Source organism: Symphalangus syndactylus, chromosome 4, assembly GCF_028878055.3.
Source record: "Symphalangus syndactylus isolate Jambi chromosome 4, NHGRI_mSymSyn1-v2.1_pri, whole genome shotgun sequence".
NCBI lineage: Eukaryota > Metazoa > Chordata > Mammalia > Primates > Hylobatidae > Symphalangus > Symphalangus syndactylus.
The window spans coordinates 85,227,192-85,249,252 of NC_072426.2; the positions used below are offsets into that span (position 1 = coordinate 85,227,192).

Consider the following 22,061-nt stretch of genomic DNA (forward strand, 5'->3'; position numbering starts at 1 on the left):
GAAGATAAATCAAATGGTCATATCAATGGATACAGACAAAGCATCTGACAAAATCTAACACCACTCATGATGAAAACGGTCAGAAAACCAAGAATGGAGAAGAATTTCCTCAATTTGATTTTTTTAAAAAATCTACTCTACTCCCCCCAAAAAACCCTCTACAGTGAACATAGTACTTAATGGTGAAAAACTAGATACTTTCCCCGCAAGAACAAGAATAAGGCAAAAACGTCTCCTCCCATTACTCCTATTCAACATCATACCTAAAGTCCTAAATACTGCAATAAGACAATAAAAGGGAAGAAAAGGCATACAGATGGAGGGGGGAGAAGAAATAAAACTGTTTTTGTTTGCAGATGACATGATTGTCAGAAATTTCTGAAGAATTGAACAACAAAAAAACAAACAAACAAAAAACCCTCCTAGTTGATACAGCTGTTTCCATTGGGTGTGAGTTAACAATTCTGATACGGCTATAAGACCTATATTGGAATTGAACAACTAAGTAAATACATGATGTCTGCTGGGAGGCAGGTTTCCCGCTACTGGAGGAAATTTATTGGTCAGTAAGGGGAGGACCAGGAATGATCCATATGGTAATAGATTAGAGTTGAAGACATTAAGAATTCATGTTTACCTTATATACACACAGATGGTTACAAATACTTATGCACATATAAATATTGATATATAATATTAAATACTTATATGTGTCTCTCTAGACATGTAGATATACAGATATTTCTAATATACGAATATATTTCTTTGCTCTGTCTGCTGAGAGTACCTAAAAAACAACATCCCCGTAGCAACAAGCGCACCTAGATCTTCGTTTCTAGTACCATTTTCTAATTAAAGGAAACAGTGCTCCTTAGAGAAATGGCTGATCCCAGGACTAGGGTAGAAAACATACAAGATGAGCTGGGAGAACACTGCAGTGCCAGAAAGGAAGTGCTCAAAAAATACCCACACTGATGGAAGTATGTCAAAGGCACAGGAGCTAACTAAAGGGGCTCCCAATGGCCAAATCTGAAACAATGTGAGTAGCAAAATGAAGTATTAATAGTATTGGACTATAACCCAAAGTATAAAATAAGCAACCATGAGTCCATACTGATATAAATGACTGAATAAATTACTAAATGGGAGAAAATAAAAATCTTCTGCACAGAAGGATTCCAAATATTAATAATTTATGTAGATACTCTGCCATCAAGAAGCAGGACATAACTGCCTAAAGTGTGGGCTGTGCATGGTCACCTTTCCCCAACAGTACATTATGAAAAGGAGGAAAAAAGAGTAACTTCACAATGGAAAAATAAGACAAACATTACCTCAGCCAGGTGATCAGTCAAAATCAAGTCATAAATTATGTTAACAGTACATACCCTTGACAGGATGTGATGAAATGATGCTTTACCTCTGTGATTTTCCTCCTAGAAACCCATAAAGCCAGGCTAAAAATTAGAAAAACATCAAATTCCAATAAAACGGTATCCTACAAAATATTTGAGCAGTCAAGGTCATCAAAAAAAGGAATATCTGAGAAACTCACAGCTAAGAAATCCTAAGGAGGTATGACAATGAAATGTAACGTGCTATTCCAGACAGGATCTTGTAAAAACAAAACAAAACAAAACAAAAATACTAGCTAAAAACTAAGAAAAGCTGAATAAGCTATGGATTTTAATTAATAATGTACCAATAATTTTCACTAATCGTAATAAATGTGCCATGCAAACATACGATTTTAATTATGTGTCTCCTATATATAGGAGAAATTGGGTCTGGGGTATATGGAAACTGTAGTATATACTCAATTTTTCTGTAAAACTAAAACTTCTACAAATGAAGACTATTTTAAAAAGAATGACTGAAATGATCATAAAACTTCTGGAAAAAAAACAAAAATCCCTGTGATACAGAGACTGAAAGTTTTGTTCCACTTTTTGAAGATGACTACTCCAAATTGGTTAAATTTTCAAAATTGGTATGTTAAAAAGAGTTGGTATGTTAAAGAGAAATAAACATTTATCTCATCTTGTTAGGAAGAACTGTAGTTCAATCCCAGTTGACAAGAGGGAAAGGTCTTTTTAACAGAGGAAAGCTGGTTAATATTAATTGATCAAGAAGGATGACAGGCGGGAGGCCAAGGTAGGCAGATCACTTGAGGTCAGGAGTTTGAGACCAGCCTGGCCAGTATGGTGAAACCCTGTCTCTACTAAAAATATGAAAATTAGCCAGGCATGGTGGCGCATGCCTGTAGTCCCAGCTACTCAGGAGGCAGAGGTGACAGAATTGCTTGAACCCAGGAGGTGGAGGTCACACTCCAGCCTGGGTGACAGAGCAAGACTCCATCTCAAAAAATAAAAATAAAAATAAAGGATGATAGGGTTAGAAAAACAAAAAAACAAAAACAAAAAAACACCATTTGCAAGCCCAAATGAAATAACTATTCAAAGCTCACCAAGACACTCAACACATAGGTAAAAGGCTGCTGGAAAACAGGATATTCAAAGGGAACCAAAATGTCATCTCACTGATCTGCTGATTGTCAAGGGGAAATCCATTGTTATAATGGATAGATCTGGTGAATACCACCTTAACACCAAATGATCACACTTTAGGCAAACCACCTGATGCCTGTGTTATGAGTCAATATAATGTACACAGGAGTAACTAAGCCAAAAAAAAAAAATATAATCCAGCCTTTAGGCTCAATCTTCCACTTTAGGAAACACAGTGGGAATTGAAATAAAAGTTAATTGCTACAAGAGAACAATCAAATCCAAAATATGGGAAACATTCTATATGACAAATGGCCTGGTCTCTTCAAGAAGCCAATATCATGAGTGTAAAAAAAAAAAAAAATAGAAAACAGGACAACTGTTGTATATTAAAAGTGACTAAAGCAACAACAATCAAACGTAGTTCATAAACTGATCGAATATTGGTTTGAAAAAACCAGTTACAAGTTGACCTTTTTGGAGGAGAGGGGCAGAACAAGATGGAAGAATAGGACTCTCCAGTGATTGTCCCCTAACTGAGACACCAATCTGAACACTATCCATGCACGAAAACACCTTCACAAGAGCTATGGAAACTAGGTGAGAAATCACAGTACCTGGTTGCAGCACAAACTGACCTTTTGGGGGAATAATTAGCAAAACTTGAATGTGAACTAGATATTAAGGGCTTAAGTATGACATGTGTAAGAGAATGTGTTTACTTTTAGGAGAGACATAAACGAATATGACAAAAAAGCTAACAACTACAATATCCAAATGAAGTATACAAGTGTTTACTGTAATATTCTTTCACTGTGTATGTCTGAACATTCTTCAGTTGGGAGTGATGTGGGAGAATGAAGTCACTTTAAAAAGTGGGTGAGGACAGTGACCAAAATGTTCAGCTGTAAGGAACCAAAAAACAGTAATAGCCAATTCTATTGACAGGTGTAACAAAGAAACACACTGATCTTAAACCAGGTTCCTATGACACATATACTGGAAGATGGAGCCAAAAAAGAGAGGGCATCATTTTACTAAACAATTCCTATCCTCAAAAAGTTTAAAATATCAACCAAAACTCTGCTGATAAAACCTTCTGAAATACACCCAGTATCTATCATTTTCTCAAGAGAAGGGGATATTAAAGATATACCATTTTTCCTCAATTATAACCATTAAGATGGATGGAAAACTTTGTAATTTTGAAATTTAAGAAGTATGGGAATAGCTTAGAGAATCAAAAACAAAAACTCTTTAAGATCTTACATTTCTTTTCTTTTCTTTTTTTCTTTTTTTTTTGAGACGGAGTCTCGCTCTGTCACCCAGGCTGGAGTGCAGTGGCGCGATCTCGGCTCACTGCAAGCTCCACCTCCCGGGTTCACGCCATTCTCCTGCCTCAGCCTCTCCGAGTAGCTGGGACTACAGGCGCCCGCCACCGCGCCCGGCTAATTTTTTTGTATTTTTAGTAGAGACGGGGTTTCACCATGGTCTCGATCTCCTGACCTCGTGATCCGCCCACCTCAGCCTCCCAAAGTGCTGGGATTACAAGCGTGAGCCACCGCGCCCGGCCTTATTTTCATACACAAATGAAGATGGCATGCTAAATCAAAATCAGTATCATTTTGTATCTCTCATATTAATAATGGTTCTATGAAATTAAATTATTTCTGCAATCCCTTACATACTACTCGCTGCGCAGACTTATACTTTTATAAGACACAACCATAAGTCCAGCCCCAAAGTTGACTCCTTCAATTAATGACTCAGTATCCTAGGGTTTCTCTGCGAAATTTAAAATTTTTATTCAACACGACTAAGTAGATACTTCTCAAAGCCACCCCCATAATACCTAGATTCTACAGCCTTTTAATTATGACAATATCATTAAAACAAATATGTCAGCTTCTTTGATACATGACTGCCCTTTTACACTAACAGACATGAAAATGTTACCCTATACCTTTATCTTTCCCAAACTTTGCAAAAATATCTAGTTTTCTCTGCCATTTTCCCTCCCGTTTCTATTCCTAAGGCTATTTCCTCCTTTTCTAATCATTCCTATAATCTGTAGAAACTGGTACCCAAAATCTTACCCTCAGGAAAAACTGAAACCACATATACTACAATTTCAAACAGAGAATCTTATGACATAAACCTTGATCAACCTAACAAATCACTTTCCTCAAAATGGTGAACTAGATAATTCAAATCAATGATCTTACTGGGAGCAACTAGAAAAACTGGACACCTGCCCAAGTCCCCAGAAAAAATGTTTTAAAAATCAAAACCAAAAAACCTGTTTGAGGGCATCAGAGTGCCAAGGTAGTGAAAACGCATGAAGACCAAGATCTGGGAGAGTAAGGAAAAGCTCATAAGGGAGTCTGGCATCCAGGGCCATTTTTCCCCCTGAAGGGATCTGCCAATTCCAAAGAGGTGGCTGAGAAGCTGAGCTTGAACTTGCAATAGATTTACATGACTAGAGAGGATTAAATATTGGAGTTAAGGGCCCAAGAAAGTGTGGGGGTGGGGGCATGCGGGGCTGATAACACCCCTGGCTTTATGCTAGGACTCCAAGGGGTCATATCCTAGAAGTAAATAAAACATAAAATAGACCAGCCTTCGTAGACTCCGGAACCCAGTTTTGAAACATCATAGTCTCAGACTGGATTAAGATGATTCGGGATTGCTAGTGCCACTAGCTTGCTTCCTGCCAAAGTCAACAAAAATCCTCTCTAGAAGGAGACAGCATCATTCCCAAACCTTAAATTATCTATATAATTTTTCTTATATAATGTCTTAAGTTATCCGACACAGACATGCTTAATATATTCAAAGAAGTTTTTTTTTTTTTTTTTTTTTTGAGAATCATGAAAGACTGGCACAGTACAAAACCCTGCTAACTTCAAACTTTCAAATACTTCATAATCCTTACATTCACCTCTGATGAACTCTTTAGGAATTCCCATAGCTGTTCTTATGCCCTCCTTACTGCCCTTCAGTCCACATGCACTTGAAAACTTTACTAAAGTAAGAAAAATCAGTCATCCGATCTAAAAGGAATTCATACACTCAGAGACAGACCCTCTAACTTGCCTTCTCTGTATATTACCTGAGAGGGAACATACTCCACTAAGTTGCCACAAGAGAGTGAACTCTAATGGGGAGACACCATAGGTTTTCCAACATTTTCCAACATAACCCATTACACACACACCTCTGTGTGTATCTATATATAAATATACTCACACATCTATGTGAAACACAACTTTCAAAAAATTCTAAACTACAGTAATCAACACACTGTGGGAACCTAAGAATAGACACATAGATCAATGGAATAGAATTCAGAGTCCAGAAATAAATATGCCTTTTTTTCAAGAATGCCCAAGACAATTTGGTAAGAAAGAATAGTATTTTCAACAAATGGAGCTAGTCACGGACCTAAATTTAAGAGCTGAAACTATAAAACTCAGAAGAAAATGTAGAAGTTGTCTTCCTGACCTTGAGTTAAGCATTGGCTTCTTATAAAAGATTTCAAAAGCACAAGGGAAAAACAAATACATTGGATTTCTTCATTGAAATTGAAACTTTATGTGCTACAAATGATGCCATCAAGAAAGTAAAAAGACTACCTCCAAAACAGGAGAAAATATTTATAAACCATACATCTGTTAAGCAACTTGTATCTATAATATATAAAGAACTCTTTGGCCAGGCGAGGAAGCTCATGTTTGTAATCCCAGCACTTCTGGAGGCCAAGGTGGGAGGATCACTTGAGCTCAGGAGTTACAGCACCTGGGCAGCATAGTGAGACCCCATCTCTACAAAAAATTATAAAAATTAGCAGGGCACACCTGTGGTCCCAGCTACTTGTGAGGCTGGGGAGGGAGGATCATTTGAGTGCAAGAGTTTGAGGCTGCAGTGAGCCCAGGTTGCATCACTGCACTCCAGGATGGGTGACAGAGCAAGACCCCCATCTCTTAAAAAAAAAAAACAAAAAAACTCTTACAACGTAATAATAAAAAGACAAATAACTCAATTTTTAAAATAGGCAAAGAATCTGAAATATTTCTCCAGAAGATATAAAAGTGGCCAAGAAGCACATGAAACGATGTTCAATATCATTAGCTATCAGGGAAATGCAATTTAAAATCACAATGGGATACCACTTCACACTCATCAGGATGGCTATTTTCAAGACAGACAATAACAAGCTTTAATAGCATGCGGAGAATTTGGAATCTTCACACCTTGCTGGTGGAAATGTAAAATGGTGCAGCCACTTTGAAAAACAGTTTGGCAGTTCTTCAAAATAGTAAGCATAGAGTTACCCATATGACCCAGCAATTCCACTCTTGGATATATATCCAAGAGAAATGAAAACATACAACACAAAAAAACTTGTGTACGAATGTTCATATTCATAACTTGTGTACTATATTACTTACTATAGCCAAAAAGTGGAAACAATCCGAATGCCTATCAAATGAAGTGTAGATAAATAAAATGTGGCATATAGTACGACCAAATAATATTTGACCATAAAAAGAAATGAAGGTCAGGCACTGTGGTTCATGCCTCTAATCTCAGCAGCACTTTGGGAGCTCAAGGTGGGAGGATCACTTGAGCCCAGGAGTTCAAGACCAGCCTGGGAAACATAGGGAGAGCCTGCCTCTACAAAAAATTTAAAATTAGCCAGGTGTGGTGGCACATGCCTGTGGTCCCAGCTACTCAAGAGGCTGAGGTGGGAGGATTGCTTGAGCCCAGGAGTTTGAGGCTGTAGTGAGCCACGATCATGGCACTGCACTCCAGCCTGGGTAACAGGGTGACAGAGCAAGACCTGATCTAATTTAAAAAAAAAAAAAAAAAAAAAAAAGGCCGAACAGTGGCTCACGCCTGTAATCCCAGCACTTTGGGAAGCCGAGGTGGGGGATCACCTGAGGTCAGGAGTTCGACACCAGCCTGATCAACATGGAGAAACCCTATCTCTACCAAAAATACAAAATAAGCTGGCTGTGATGGCATGTGCCTGTAATCCCAACTACTAGGGAGGCTGAGGTAGGCGAATCACTTGAACCAGGAAGGCAGAGGTTGCAGTGAGCCAAGATCGCGCCATTACACTCCAGCCTGGGCAAAAAGGGTGAAACTCTGTCTCAAAAAAAAGGAAAAGAAAAAAACAAAAACAAATGAAGTACTGATACATGATACATGAACCTTAAAAACATCATGCTAAGTGAAATAAGCCAGTCACAAAAGATCGCACAGTGTATGATTCCACTTACATGAGATACCCAGAATGCGCTCGGTGCAGTGGCTCACACCTGTAATCCCAGCACTTTTGGAGGCTGAAGCGGGCAGATCACTTGAGGTAAGGAGTTCAAGACCAGCCTGGCCAACATCGTGAAACCCTGTTTCTACTAAAAATACAAAAAAATTAGCCAGGCCTAGTGGCAGGCACATGTAATCGCAGGTACTCGGGAGGCTGAGGCAGGGGAACTGCTTGAACCCAGGAAGCAGAGGCTGTAGAGAGCCAGGATCATGCCACTGCACTCCAGCCTGGGTGACAGAGCAAGACGTCATCTCAAAAAATTAAAAAAGAGATAGCCAGAATGAGCAAAACTATAGAGAAGAAAGTGGGTAAGTGGCTGTTTAGGGCCAGGGAGAGTAGGGTGTGTGTGTGAAGAAATGGGGAATGACTGCTAGTGAGTATGAGGTTACTTTCTGGGGTGACAAACATGTTCTAAAGTTAGGTTGTGATGATGGCTCCATTATTCCAGGAACATACTAAAACAGCTTTGAGCTGTATATTTCAAATAGATAACTATAATGGTATGTGAATTATATCTCAATAAAATCGTTAAAAAATTCTTAGTCCCTTATTACACATGACACACTATGGTATTTTCTATTTCATTTCTTTTAAAAACAAAACAGAAATTGTGATCTCCTAAAATTCTATACCCTACTAATGGGTCATGAGTAACAATTTGAAAGCACTGCCACAGAGTCCTACAACACTAAAACTGATAACCACCATCTCCTGTATCAGGACTAATCCTCTCATACCTCACATCCCTGCTTATGGTCACCAGAAAAAATCTAGCTCTCCCTGGTTATCTATCATTCCCTGAATTCTCACTGCCATACTGCTATGTACGTCCTCCATTTGACTCAATTCTTCATCCTCCTAATTCCTTTACTTGGCCTTCTGAAATTCCCAATTTGTGACAAGCAAACTTAGCCTGTTACACTACCTTTAACCTTTCTTGTCATCGTCTGTCCTCCCTCCAATTCTTCCTTATTCATCGAGGACATTACAACTGGTTTACAGTATGTACCCTTACTCCCCTCACTAGTTGCTGATTTCACCATGCATGTAGACTGACCCTTTTTTAATACCTCAGACTCTTTAACTCATTGGCCTCCTCACGTTCAGGACCTGTCTCTGAATTCCACCTCAGCAGCCCACACCCAAGGTCATCCTGAGCATTATTAATGTCAATAATTATCATACTTGTGAAATTTCTCTTTCAGGTATTCCACTCTGACCATGGCATTCAATCTTTCAAGTTAACTTACTCAAACCCTGTGGCCAGTTACACATTCAACCACCACTCCACAATAAGCATTCTAGTTAAAAGGTCCTTGTTTCCCTTGTCCCCCTTTCCTTCTTTTGTACTGATCTGGTGTGATGGTTAGTTTTAAGTGTCAGTTTGGCTAGGCTGTAGTACCCAGTTATTCAAACACTAATGTAGTTGCTGTGAAGGTATTTTGTAGATGTGATTAATATCTACAAACAGTCAAGTTTAAGTATAGGAGCTTACTTATCCTTGATACCGTGGGTAGGCCTCATCCAATCACTTGATAAGGCTTTAATAGTAAAAACAAGTTTCCCTGAGAAAAACAAAATTCTGCCTCAAGGCTGCAGTATTAACTCCTGACCAAGAATTTCCTGCCTGCCCTACAGATTTCAGACTTGCCAGCCCTCACAAAAACAAATGCCTTAAAATCTCAGTCTATCTATCTATAACTCCGATTTGCTGTTTCTCTGGAGAACTCTAATACACCTGGCAAAATCTCACCCTGGGTAAATCCAACTATCTGCCTTAATCTGTGCCTGTAACTAATCAGCTAAATAATGCTGGGGGTAGGGGGTCACAAAACCAGGCTGACTGATACCACTTTAAATTCAAGATTTTAAACCTTAAATGAACATTCAATACTTCTTGGCAAACTGCTTCAAACTCCCTAAACTCCCATCCCTTTCTGCCCGTCTGAATCTCATGCTTCATTGAGCAAACGGAAACCACAAGATGAAAGCCAGGAGAATAGGCCATCACCTTCCAACTTCCAAACTTCCTTGCAAGGGCACACAACTTTTCTGCATTTCCTCCTGTTAGATGGAAAAGATCTCTCCTCTACTGAGGGCCAAACTCTCTACCTGTACTCTGCATCCCCTTTCCTACATACATCAATGCCATTTTCACTCATTTTCTGAGCCTCACAATTTCCTTTATCCACCAACCCATTTCTTTGTTCACTTCACAGCTAATCTTAAAAGAGTGGTCTGCACCCACTGTGTCAGCACTTGCTCATTTCTCACTCTTTCAAAGTGTTTCATTCAGGGGCTGGGTGTGGTGGCTCACGCTTATAATCCCAGCACTTTGGGAGGCTGAGGTGGTAAGATCACATGAGGCCAGGAGTTTGAGACCAGCCTGGGCAACACGGTGAGACCCTATCTTTACAAAAAACTTAAAAATTAGCCAGCCAAGTCCCAGCTACTCGGGAGGCTGGAGGCTGAGACACGAAGATTCACTTGAACCCAGGAGTTTAAGGCTGCAGTAAGCTATGATCACACCACTGCACTCCAGCCTGGGCAACAGAGAGAGACCCTGTCTTTAAAAAGAAAAATCATTCATTGTTTTTTAACCATCTTCAACTTGGCTTCTTTCTTCCCACTTTAATAAAATCGTCCAACAAGATCACCAACAACTTCCCATATAATCTCTCTATGCCTGTTTTCTCATGTATAAAATGGGCGTAACAGTGCCCACCTTGTAGGGTTGCTGCGTGATGTTTAAACAATTTAACATACATAAAGCACAAGAACAGTGCCTGGTATATGATAGGCACCACATATGCATTAGCTCTTATACCATTAGGATAGTCTGGATTCTTGTTTTCCCAAGGTTCTTTTTGTTTCTAGCTTACTTAACAACGTATGCGTCCTTCAGTAGAAAACTGCCTCAGCTTTTTGGTGGGAGCAGGGGAAGGGAAGAAGAGACAGAAAATAAACTATTTAATCCCCATTAAGTAATGAGATCTCTACTGAAGTTCAGCTAAGTATCTAACTACCATATGATTTTATAAGGATGAGTGACCTGCCCCAACCCAGTCGCCAAATCAAACTCACTCTTTGCACCCTCTCACTCCTGTGCTTTCCTGACTTGATTTTTGCATTTTTCCCAGCTTAAGACCCTCCTGTCTACATTCATTCACTTCATACTTCTACATATCTTGACCTCTACTTTGACTGCATGCTCTCTGACACCAGACTAAATTATATTTCTGGGAGCTGCCTCTGAGTGCTAAGCACATAGAATAGTCACGCCTTGCTTAAGGATGGGGATGCCTTCTGAGAAACGCATCATTAGGCAATTTTGTCACTGTGCAAACATCATGGAATCTACTTACACCAACCTAGATAGTACAACATACCTAGGCTATAATATGGTGTAGCCTATTGACCCTAGGCTACGAACCTGTACAGCATGTTACTGTACTGAATACTGCAGGCAACTGTAACACAATGGGAAGTATTTGTGTATCTAAACATAGAAAAAATAGAGTAAAAATATGGTATAATTTTATGGGACCACTGTCACATATGTGGTCTGTCACTGACCGAAACCTCACCATGTGGTGCATGACTGTATTATCAGAGACAAGGCAGTTAACTGCTAATCCTACATTCACTATCAAGTGATCCCCAACTTGTCCATTTAACATTTTGAAAACCACAATTCAAGTTACATTAACTTTAGAGAGAAAACTTCACACTACTTTAAGTATTCCCATAATCCCTCCCTAATTTCATTATTATTCATAACCTTTAAATACTCAACAGATAGATATTTTGGCTCTTGTTTTACATATAATGGAGGAAAACTATAATCTTCTAAAACTTTAGAGAGAAAACTTCACACTACTTTAAGTACTCCCATAATCCCTCCCTAATTTCATTATTATTCATAACTTTTAAATACTCAACAGATAGATATTTTGGCTCTTGTTTTACATATAATGGAGGAAAACCATAATCTTCTAAAATCACCACTATGAATGCAATAAGAAAAAATATAAGAGTATAAAAAGTTGGGGGAGGGAGGAGGTAAAAATCAAAGGAAACAAAAAAGCTGGCATGACATAAGAAAAATGAAAAATTCAACTACAAAACTATTCGAAATAATAAATATTCTACAGGGGGCTGATTAATATATAAAATATTAACTAATATAAAAAATAAAAAGCTTTCTTATATATAACCAGATAGAAGATAAAAGTGGAAAAAAAGATGCCATTTCCGGCAGAAAAAAAAAAATTTAAATATATAAAAGAGCAAAAAAAAATTTTAATGTTTAAAAACGCTATCAGGAACCCAAAATGAGACTTCAACAAATGAAAAGGTTGTTTTTCCTATTCTTGGATATAAAGGTACAACATCATAAAGCTGTCACTTATTCTATAAATACAAAGAAATCCTAACAGTAAACTGAATCCATGTAATAGAAGCCAATCATTGGGGAGCAAGGTAACTTGAAAACGATGTAAGAAAAGGTTCTGGGTGATGGAAGTGTTCTGTATTTTGATCTGGGATTGCACAAGTGTATACATAGGCAAACTTATTGGACTGTAATGCTTGTGCATCTAGCTGTACATAATTTTACAATAAAATAAGTGATTCCAACAGAAAGACTGGCAGAGGAGGGGTACAGACTAGACTAGATGGGTTGTTTCTAGAAGTTCATATAAAATAAACAAGATAGAAGCCAGAAAAAAACTTCTGAAAAGGAAGAGAAATAAAAGGGAATTAGAACTAGCAGAAAACACAGCATAAACTACAATAATAAAACAGGATGGCTTGGGTCTCAAACAGGCAGATGGGTCAATGGAAACAATGGTACCAAATACACGTGGAAATTTTGTAAATGGTAAAGGTGGCATTTTAAATCAGTTAAGACAAAGATGGATTATTTAATAAATGGTGTAGGGACAACTGGATGGATATCTGGTGAAGAAAATAAAGTTGGAACCATACAAAATAGCCTACCATAGAATGGAAAACAGCAAATTGGGGAAAAACATTTCCAAAAAATAGCATGGAGCCAATTTGTAAAATTAATCCTACAAATCTAGGAAGATGAGCAACAAAGCAATAGAAAAATATGCAAAGACAAGGACAGTTCAAAGAAAGAAAATACAAACAGCCCTTTAAAGATGAAACATGTCTAAGGGTAATAAGAAGCAGGCATCGTTACACAGTGCTGGTGGAATGGAAGTTGGACAACCTCTACAGGCTACACTTCAGCAATACATAAAATTACAAATGCACATACGCTGGCCTAGGAACTCTACCTCCGGAAATTTATCCCATGCATTTAAGTGCAACATGACATATGCACAAGGTAATCCACTGCACCATGGCTTTTGATAGCAAAAGTCTGAAAACTACCTAAATATGCATCAAAAAGGAGTTAAATGGTATACCAGTATAAAGATGTTATAGACTGTCTGTGTCCCTCCAAATTCATATGTTGAAGCCAGCCCTACCCTCTAACTTGATAGTATTTGGAGGAGAGACCTTTAGGAGGTAACTAAGCCTCTCGTGACTGTATTAGGTCATGAGGGTGGAGCCCCCATGATAGGATGAGGAACAGACTAGAGCTCTTAGGGGTCATGTGAGGATACATCCAGAAGCCAGCCACCTATAAAGCCAGGAATAGGGCCCTCACCAGGGAACCAAATTGACTAAGTAGCCTAATCTTGAACTTCCCAACCTCCAGAACTGTGAGAAATAAATTTCTGTTGTTTAAACCACTCAAGCTATGGTATTTTGATAATAGCAGCCCAAACAGAGTAAGACAAATGGAATACCACAAAGATGTTAAAAAAGCATGCCATTTACATACTGATATGACTGATATAAAATAATCTCTCAGCTATATTAAAACAAAAAGCAGGCCACGTGCGGTGGCTCACACCCGTAATCCCAGCACTTTGGCTAAGGCGGTTGGATCACCTGTAATCCCAGCTACTCAGGAGGCTGAGGCAGGAGAATCACTTGAACCTGGGAGGCAGAGATGGCAGTGAGCCGAGATTGTGCCACTGCACTCCAGCCTGGGCAACAAGAGTGAGACTCTGTCTCAAAAAACAAACCAACAAGCAAAAAACAAAAAAGCAAAAGGTGATATATATTGCATGCAACAACTTAGATTAAATAAGAAGGGAAGGAGCAGAGCAGAGGCTATACAGTACTGTATATATGTATGACACCTATCCTTCATTGGCAAAGCCAAAATCCATAAAGCTGTGAAAAATACGTTTTTAAAATAAGTTTAGTACAAATGTATTTAGTGGCAAAACCTGACGAGACGTAGCATAAGATTTTATAATCTTTATTCACCCTACTTGTATTTGTTATGCTTTTATAAAAATATTAATGTCTTTGATTATTTCTGGGTTTTGTTGTTGTTGTTGTTGTTTGAGACAGAGTCTCACCTCTGCCACCGAGGCTGGAGTGTAGTGGCACGATCTCAGCTCACTGCAACCTCCGCCTCCTAGATTCAAGAGATTCTCCTGCCTCAGCCTCCCAAGTAGCTGGGATTACAGGCGTGCGCTACCACACCCAGCTAATTTTTGTATTTTTAGTATAGACGGGGTTTCACTATGTTGGCCAGGCTGGTTTCAAACTCCTGACCTCAGGTGATCCACCCGCCTCGGCCTCCCAAAGTGCTGAGATTACAGGCATGAGCCACCGCGCCTGGCCTATGTCTGTATTTTTTACAGAAATGTTAATGTGTTTAATTATGAGGCTACAACCTCTTACTAGGGATTTTGGATAATATGGTAGATATTATCTTTCCACAATTGCAAAAAAAGCCTTCATTCTAAAATACATCTGGACCAAGGATTTTGAACAAAGGATTATATACTTAACACATATATAAACTATCTTTGGAAGTATTCACAGGAATTTTAACAGTTTCCAGGCAGAAGAACTAGGTGGCTACAGAGAGTAGAAAAGGAGATTCTTTATCTTTTTAAATCTTTGGAATTTTGAGTCAAAGTGAATTCATTACTACTTAGTCAAAATATAAACAAATTAAAACATTAAGACTTTTAAATTCTCAATAGTAACAGCCAAAGCTAGATGCTTTGGTTTTTGTTTGACTGAAAACTGACCCTTTCTCAAGTCACAGAGAAATCCATACAGCAGTAGCTTTTGTTTATCTTACCTTTGGTTGACCCAATGGCATCTGAAAGTCAGCCATCCTTTCTGGAACAAGTCAGAAAATGGTGATTTTTCTACCCAATTAATGACTTTTAGGAAATCATATCTTATGGTTTTGATGTTTCCTGCTGAGCAAATCAAGAGCTTGTGTGTGGTTGTTTTTCGTTTCTCAGCACCAAGAGGCAGTACTGGAGGCCTATACTTCTGAATACTGGAGAGAGACTTTAAAAAGTGTTTCTAGTACAGATCTAGCCTTACATCATAAGAGCTTCAATACAGAGGAGATTGAGAACTCTGGTTAGTACCTGAGTAGCATCTTTTCTACTGTCAGCTTTTCATATTTTTCATATACTTATTTTGATACCCTGTTGTATTCCAAAATGAATTCATAAGGTTTGCCTTTTCTTATGATTTGGATTTTGACTAATGTGCACCACACTCTCAACTTAAACCAGGAATCAGAAAAGAAGATATCTTGCTTTCTGAGGTTTATCGAGTGAGTACAAAGGCATGGCAAGAGATGTAAGGTTTGGAAGGTCCCAAATGCCCCAATGACAAAAGAAATTCCTAATGAAATGACTAACAATATTTGCTTCCTTGTGTTAGGACATAAATGTGCTTACGTTAATCCTTATCTTCTATCAAATTATACTCGGCTCACTGAGGGTAGAAACTGACTTCTATTTCCTTTGGCTCCCACATCATTGAATACCTGGATTGGTATAATGCAATGATCAGTAAATACTGCCGAAGTAAAAACCAGTGTCATCTCATAGTAGATGCTCTTGAGAAGGAACAAGAAATTTAATCTACCATTATAAGCATAGAAACGCTAAACAGAAGACTTAGAAAACCACAGAAAATACAGTAAAGATAATATTTCTAAGTGGCACTAATAAATAATCTTCCTCATTTTTTAAGAAGCCTCCAGGCCTCAATGAATTGTTGTGGTTACCAGGTCTCTGACAAATTTGCAATCTTCACAGAATCAAAGATCCCAATAACACTAAATTTAAAAGATGTGACAGCATTCCATTTTCTTCAAATGTGTCACATGATAAAGCTATTCGTAGCTCCTAAATTCTCATTCCTTTAAATGTCTATAACAAACCTAGGAAAGCTTAGGCAATTTTCTCCTGTGGGAAAAGGCAAAAAATCGTGAAAGTGGCAAATATGTTCCCTTCAATATTTGCTTTTGGAACATTTCCAAATTTTAAGATGGAGAGGATTACTGGTCCAAATGTTAATATAAATCATCTCAGTCAATTCAGATTACACGAGATGATCGAATTTTAAATAAACCCCCAGAGATGCAGAGTGAAACAAATGGCATATTCCAGAGAATTAGAATGGACACTGTGCATTAAACTAGTCTGACGTTTACTTGGCATTTTATGTTTGTTCAAAGTTAAAAATAAGTGATAACAATAACAAAAACTACCTGAATACTTATATCTAGCATTCCAGGCACCATACCAGTGCCAGGCACTTTATATGCAGTACCTTATTTAAACCTCACAGCCCTATGAGGTTATGTGCTATTATTATTCTCATTTGACAGACAATAAAACAGGCCCAAATATGGTACATAACCTGAACTAGCCTATACCACAGTTACTTAGATTGGAGCATGGTTAGAACTCAGGGCTGACCTTAAAACCCACGCTAGCAATCACTGTAAGGTTTGAGTTCCTTAACTTTCTAAAGAATGGCAGATTTTAACTAAATCTGAAATATAATAAACGGTAACAGGAAACACAGGTATCTCTTGTATTTGTGATATAACCCACCTCCAAGAAAAAGAATGGAAGCTACTAAGTTTTCCAAAAAGGTGTCTCCTGTCTCTCTCCACACACATATATACACACACATACACACACACACACACACACAAATTTTAAAAACTGGATTTCAGTGAAATTTGGCCTGTACAGCGATGTGAAGTGGGCTTTTGTTTGGCGGGAACCCTTTCATATACCTTTTAAAAGAGCATAAATTAACTGTTTACTAATGCCTTCAGTCTCATCCTTGATTATAAGCTTCCTGAGTATAATGAACTCTTCATTTTATGTCTTCCACAAAGTCTCTGAGAGCATAGGGTCTCATGAGAAGGCATGATGCTGTGGAATAAAAACCTACCTTTCCAAGAATCCCTAGCTTATGGTGAAGCCTTCCATTTGTTTTCTAAGTCTGGATATTAAAGACAAAATTCAACTCAACAATTTTTTTGGCTTCTGGAAATTACAAAATTACAAAATCCTAACTTTAACTACTGTTCTTAACTTAGGCTTCTGATTATCACCCAAGAAGGGCTCTTTTTGTCCTAGTATGTTTTCTCAAGAACCACCTATCTGAGGAAGAAGCCTTCTATAAAAAAAAGTTCTGACAGCCTCAGTTTATAGTTTTAAAGCCAAAAACATTAAGGCACTTGCCTAAAGTTCCAGAACTGGATGACAAAGTCCAGATGGCAGAACTGAGAAATGAACGTAGGTCTGATTCCTGGATTGCTCTAGCTCCACCTATTGACCTGAATGACAGGAGAACTAACTCATTTCAATACTCCTGTTACCTTTCAGTCAACTCACTTCTGAAATCAAAGTTCAACTTAACCTGCATTAAGAGTAAGAATGCAAGGCTTCTAAATGTTCAGGTAAAGAGCTCATGATTAAGACAATCAGCATCACAGTTCACTGACATAGGCAAATGATTCATATATAATGCTATGTGGTTATAATGACTTCCTTGGACTATGTGAATCAGAAAAGCTACTACCCATACCATTGACTTGACCAGAGACCTCTAGAGCACTGGAATCCTAATGTCAGACATTATTTTGTATTTCTACTCGTGCAACAAAGCATCTCAACCATGTAGATGACTCAAATATGTCAAAAGTCAACCCGCTGGCAAAGCAGACCAACAAGAAGCAGGCTCCTATTCAACAACCTCTTAGCACTAGGATAGTTGGGGACTAGTCATTTAACAACAAATTACTTCAAATTGTTTCACTGAACATCTCATCCTCACAAGGTCACTGTGATAATATCAGGCATGGAGCAAATAGTTAAGATCCTAACCACATTAATTTGTGTACAATTTATTCTTGCACTAACTTCCTTTCCAAATGGCATTTCCCCCAGGATCTAAAGGAGTATGAAGGATACAGTTTCCTATTCTGCCAAGACAGGACACTTAAAAGGAGCCCTTTTCATACTTATTAAAGGAATATATTTACTAACAGAATCGATGCTATATCTCTTTAAAGCATAATTTGAAGTGAAATTCAGAGTGACTGCTAATGGATATGGTGTTTCTTCTTGGGGTGATGACAATGTTCTGGAATTGGTGATGGTGATCAATGCACAACATTGTGAATATACTAAAAACCACGGAAATATATACACTCTAACTGGTGAATTTTATGTCAATTAAATTGCAATAAAGCTATTTTTAAAAACCAACAATTTGGAAAACAAAATAACACAATTCTGGTTCTTTACACAGCCTGTGAGCTACTGCCAAAGGATTGTCAGTAACCCCTACTAGAATCTGACATACCTTAACTAGGTAAAGCAATAAAACTTTGGTATCTCGAAGATTTTCATCCCTCATCTTAAAAAAGTATCATTTTCTCATTTCTTCATTTCCACTTTACAGCAAATAATAAGAAACTCATTAATTAGTTCACTCATTTCATATTCTTTCAAATCCAAAACAAACGCTAAACTGTATTTAGTAAGTGGAAAAGAGCTTTAACTTCGATAAATCAATTATTTTGAGTTTTAGGCTCATATTTTGTACCAATTGTGTTAATACAAGTTAGAACTTAAAATCAAACATTTCAAGTAAACATTTCTAAAATATTAGAAATATTTCTAATAAAACATTGATGTGGTTTTGTCCTCAATTTTCCACAAGAGTCACCAAAAACCTTTCAAATAATATTCACAAAATTATAAATGCAATCATTTTAGATCCCTACTGAAATACCAGTTTATGTGTGCCTGTGTGTGGATTACGTACATGCACACACAGACACACATAAACTAGTACATACACAGAAACACACACTCCACAACCTACCTTATTAATCATATTAAAAAAAACATTTAGACAAGATTTTATTTTAGGACAGTGAATGACCTACACGTGATTCAAAAGCCCATGTCATCATAACAGATAATGTACATGAACTGATCATTTAGCCATCTGAAGTGACAGTTGCATGAAGCTTCCAAAACTTTATGGAGAACATTACGGTTTTTTTTTAAGGCTTGATTTTAAATATTATCAATTATAAAGAGCTTTTCATCAATCCGACTTTTATTGAACACTTACTATATTCCAGGCTAGGTGGTGGAGAAACAGATGCAAGACAGGCCTGCCCTCAAGGAAGTCCCATTTTGATTGCTTGCTTTTGTCAGGCACAGCACTAAACATGTTCACTTAGAGCATCTGACCTCCTAGGTTTAACGTTAACCACAGCAGGGGAATCTGAGGTAACCATTACAAATGACTGTAAGGCTGCAAGACTGGAAAAAATAAAATTTAGAAATAAATAAAAGCTGTTGTATATTTAGACCAAATCTAATTCTACTTCCTAATATTACACTTGAACTTCCAGATATACTGCTTAAAAAATGACCCAGAATATAACCATACCTTCCTTAACAGATATCACTTATGTAATTGTCTCATTTAAAGGTCCATCTATTATACTTCAGTCAAAGCATCCTCTTCCATGAAAGGATACTTTTCTTTACCTTCAAACCAAACCTCTTCATCTGGGTACGGTACTAAACAGTTGCTGAATGAATGAATGAATGAAAAAACAGATGTTCTAATTGCCAAGGAGGTACTTGCTGGATGCTTATCTCAAAACACAATGGACTGACGGACCAGAATTCTACTGGAAGGATCGCTGAATTTCAGAGGTAAAAATAGTAATCACTGGACAATGCCATGTAGTCAACATGTTATTAAATTCGCAGTAAAGACCAGGCGGGGAACTTTCAGAAATGAAAACGGAAAGTGTTAATCAGGGTACTTTAAAATGGACTTAGTTCTACCATCTCTGAATCGGGAACACAAATGCGAGACAAAGAGATGGGAGGGTGGGGTGAAAAAGTCAAAAGGTCACCACCGAGTGACCCTCAAGAGAAATGCGCGCTGACCACCGAATCTCGGGCGAAGCTGGATGGACACCTCCCACCCGAGCCACGGGCCTGGGCTCTGCCTTGCAGCCCAGAGCTGCAGGCCACCCCGGCCCTTTTCAGCGCTGCTGCCTGCGTTCGCCCAGAACGTTAGCACAAAGAAACCACCGAGAAGCAAAATACGGTCCCCATGGGCGCGGGGCAGGCTTGGGGACCCGCCGGCAGAAGCGCTCTCCCCGGCTCCCCGCCGCCCGGGAGGCATCCAGGGCGCGGCGGGCCGCAAAGACGCCACCGTCCGACCCTTCCCGAAGTGTTTCAGAACTTGCCACCCACCCCCCCGCTCCATTTTCTTCTCCCGCCGCGGAGGCAGGACCCGCGCGAAGAGGACGCGAGAGGACAGGCGGGCGGGGCTTGCGGCGGCTGGCGGGCAGCGGAGCGCGCCCAAGTCCCGCAGCCCCACGCCCCCTCGGCTGGCCCCCGCCTCCGCGCCGCTATTGTTCCCGCGCCGCCCCCGCCCGCCGCGCGCGCCCGCCCCCACTCCCAGGAGGGGGTTACGGCTGAGAAGGCGGCGGCGGCGGCAGCGGCACAATAACATAAACACGACGGGGCCGCCTGCCGCCCCGGCCCTGCGGCGTCCGCCGCACTCACCCGGCAGCGCAGCGAACGGCGACAGGGAAGCCCGCCAGCGGGGACAGGGACCGTCCGGGCGGTCGCCGCGGCCGTTACCCAGCGCTGCTCGCGGCTCCGCGATCCAAGCCGCGTCGTCCGGCCTCGGCCCCTCCGCTGAGTAACAGGGACGCGGGCCGTCACCGCGCACGCCCGTGCACGTCATCGCGCAGGGCCCCGCCCCCGCTCCTCCCGCGCGGCCTGCGGGGCGGGGCAGCCCCGGGGCCCGGATTGCGGGGGTGGGGCCGCCGCCCGGGGGCGGGGCTACTCCAGGGGTTCCGAGAGGACTTGCGGAGGTCGCCTGGAGGCGGAGCCGCGGAGAGAGCCTCCGAGGGCAGTGGGTGAGGGGCGAGGCCTGGAGCGGGAGGGGCGGGCCCTGTGGCGGCACGTGGCGGCGCGTGGCCCCAGGGCACCGCATCTGGTTGGCAAGGGTAGCCAGGTCAGAGCTTAAGCCTTCGGGCCTCGTCGGCACAGGGTTTGAAGGGCAGGTGCGCTTAGGCCTAACCTGCGCAGCGAACAGGCACTCCCTCCGGGTACACACCTGAGTGATGAAGAGCTGGTTATCTTGACCGACAATACGTTCCATTCTGAGGACACCTGTCCGGGTCCCAGCAACCTGCAGAGAGCTAAGTGTTCTCTTCAGCTACCCGGGAAAAGCTGCCTCCAGTTTTTCCAAAATCCACCTCCTCCGAGATTCCTTGCAAATCCACCTCTTCCCAGATTCCTTGCATTACCTGGTTTACCTCTGAGGCCCCACAAAGCGTGTAAATGTTACAGAAGCGATAAATTGACAAGCCCTTTAAATATCCAACAATGGGTGGAAAGGCGTTTAAATTACCTACATCCATGCGGTAGAATACATTTTAGCAATTTAAATGCCATGCGTTCAAGGAATTCTTAACAACATAGGAAAATGTTCACGATATATCATTAAGAGAAAGAAGCAAGAAACAAGTCTTATATATAGCATGGTCCCACTTAGATACTATACATACACATAGAAAAAACCTAGAAAGAAATACAACAAATTATGTTAACAATGGTTCATCATTGGACTGTGGAATAAAGGGTGACTTGGTTCTCTTTTATATTTTGGGTATTTTCTCATGCTTTCCGAGAGGAATAGTTATGTTCACAATCAGAAACAAGTAAGTTACTTTAATAATGAATATATAAATATTTGTTGAATAAATGAATGCTTTCGGGTAGACTACTTTCCTA

General features: G+C 39.8%; 1 protein-coding gene across 21 annotated transcripts in view; it reads right to left on the bottom strand.

Moving 5' to 3' along the window:
• The window catches only part of MAPK8 (mitogen-activated protein kinase 8), a 135,587-nt gene extending 114,563 nt beyond the window's left edge, over positions 1-21,024 (bottom strand). For 3 of the 21 annotated variants that reach the window (XM_055275396.2, XM_063638071.1, XM_063638076.1), the window contains exons 1-2: positions 20,823-20,988; positions 19,360-19,553 (exon numbers count right to left, since the gene is read on the bottom strand). The gene's annotated coding sequence lies outside the window, so the exon portion shown is untranslated. Of the gene's footprint in view, positions 1-1,388; positions 1,537-19,359; positions 19,554-20,822 lie in introns of those variants that run through there. The other 18 variants (XM_055275404.2, XM_063638079.1, XM_063638072.1 and 15 more) reach the window with 16 other exon arrangements.
• Positions 21,025-22,061: the final 1,037 nt, after the last annotated feature.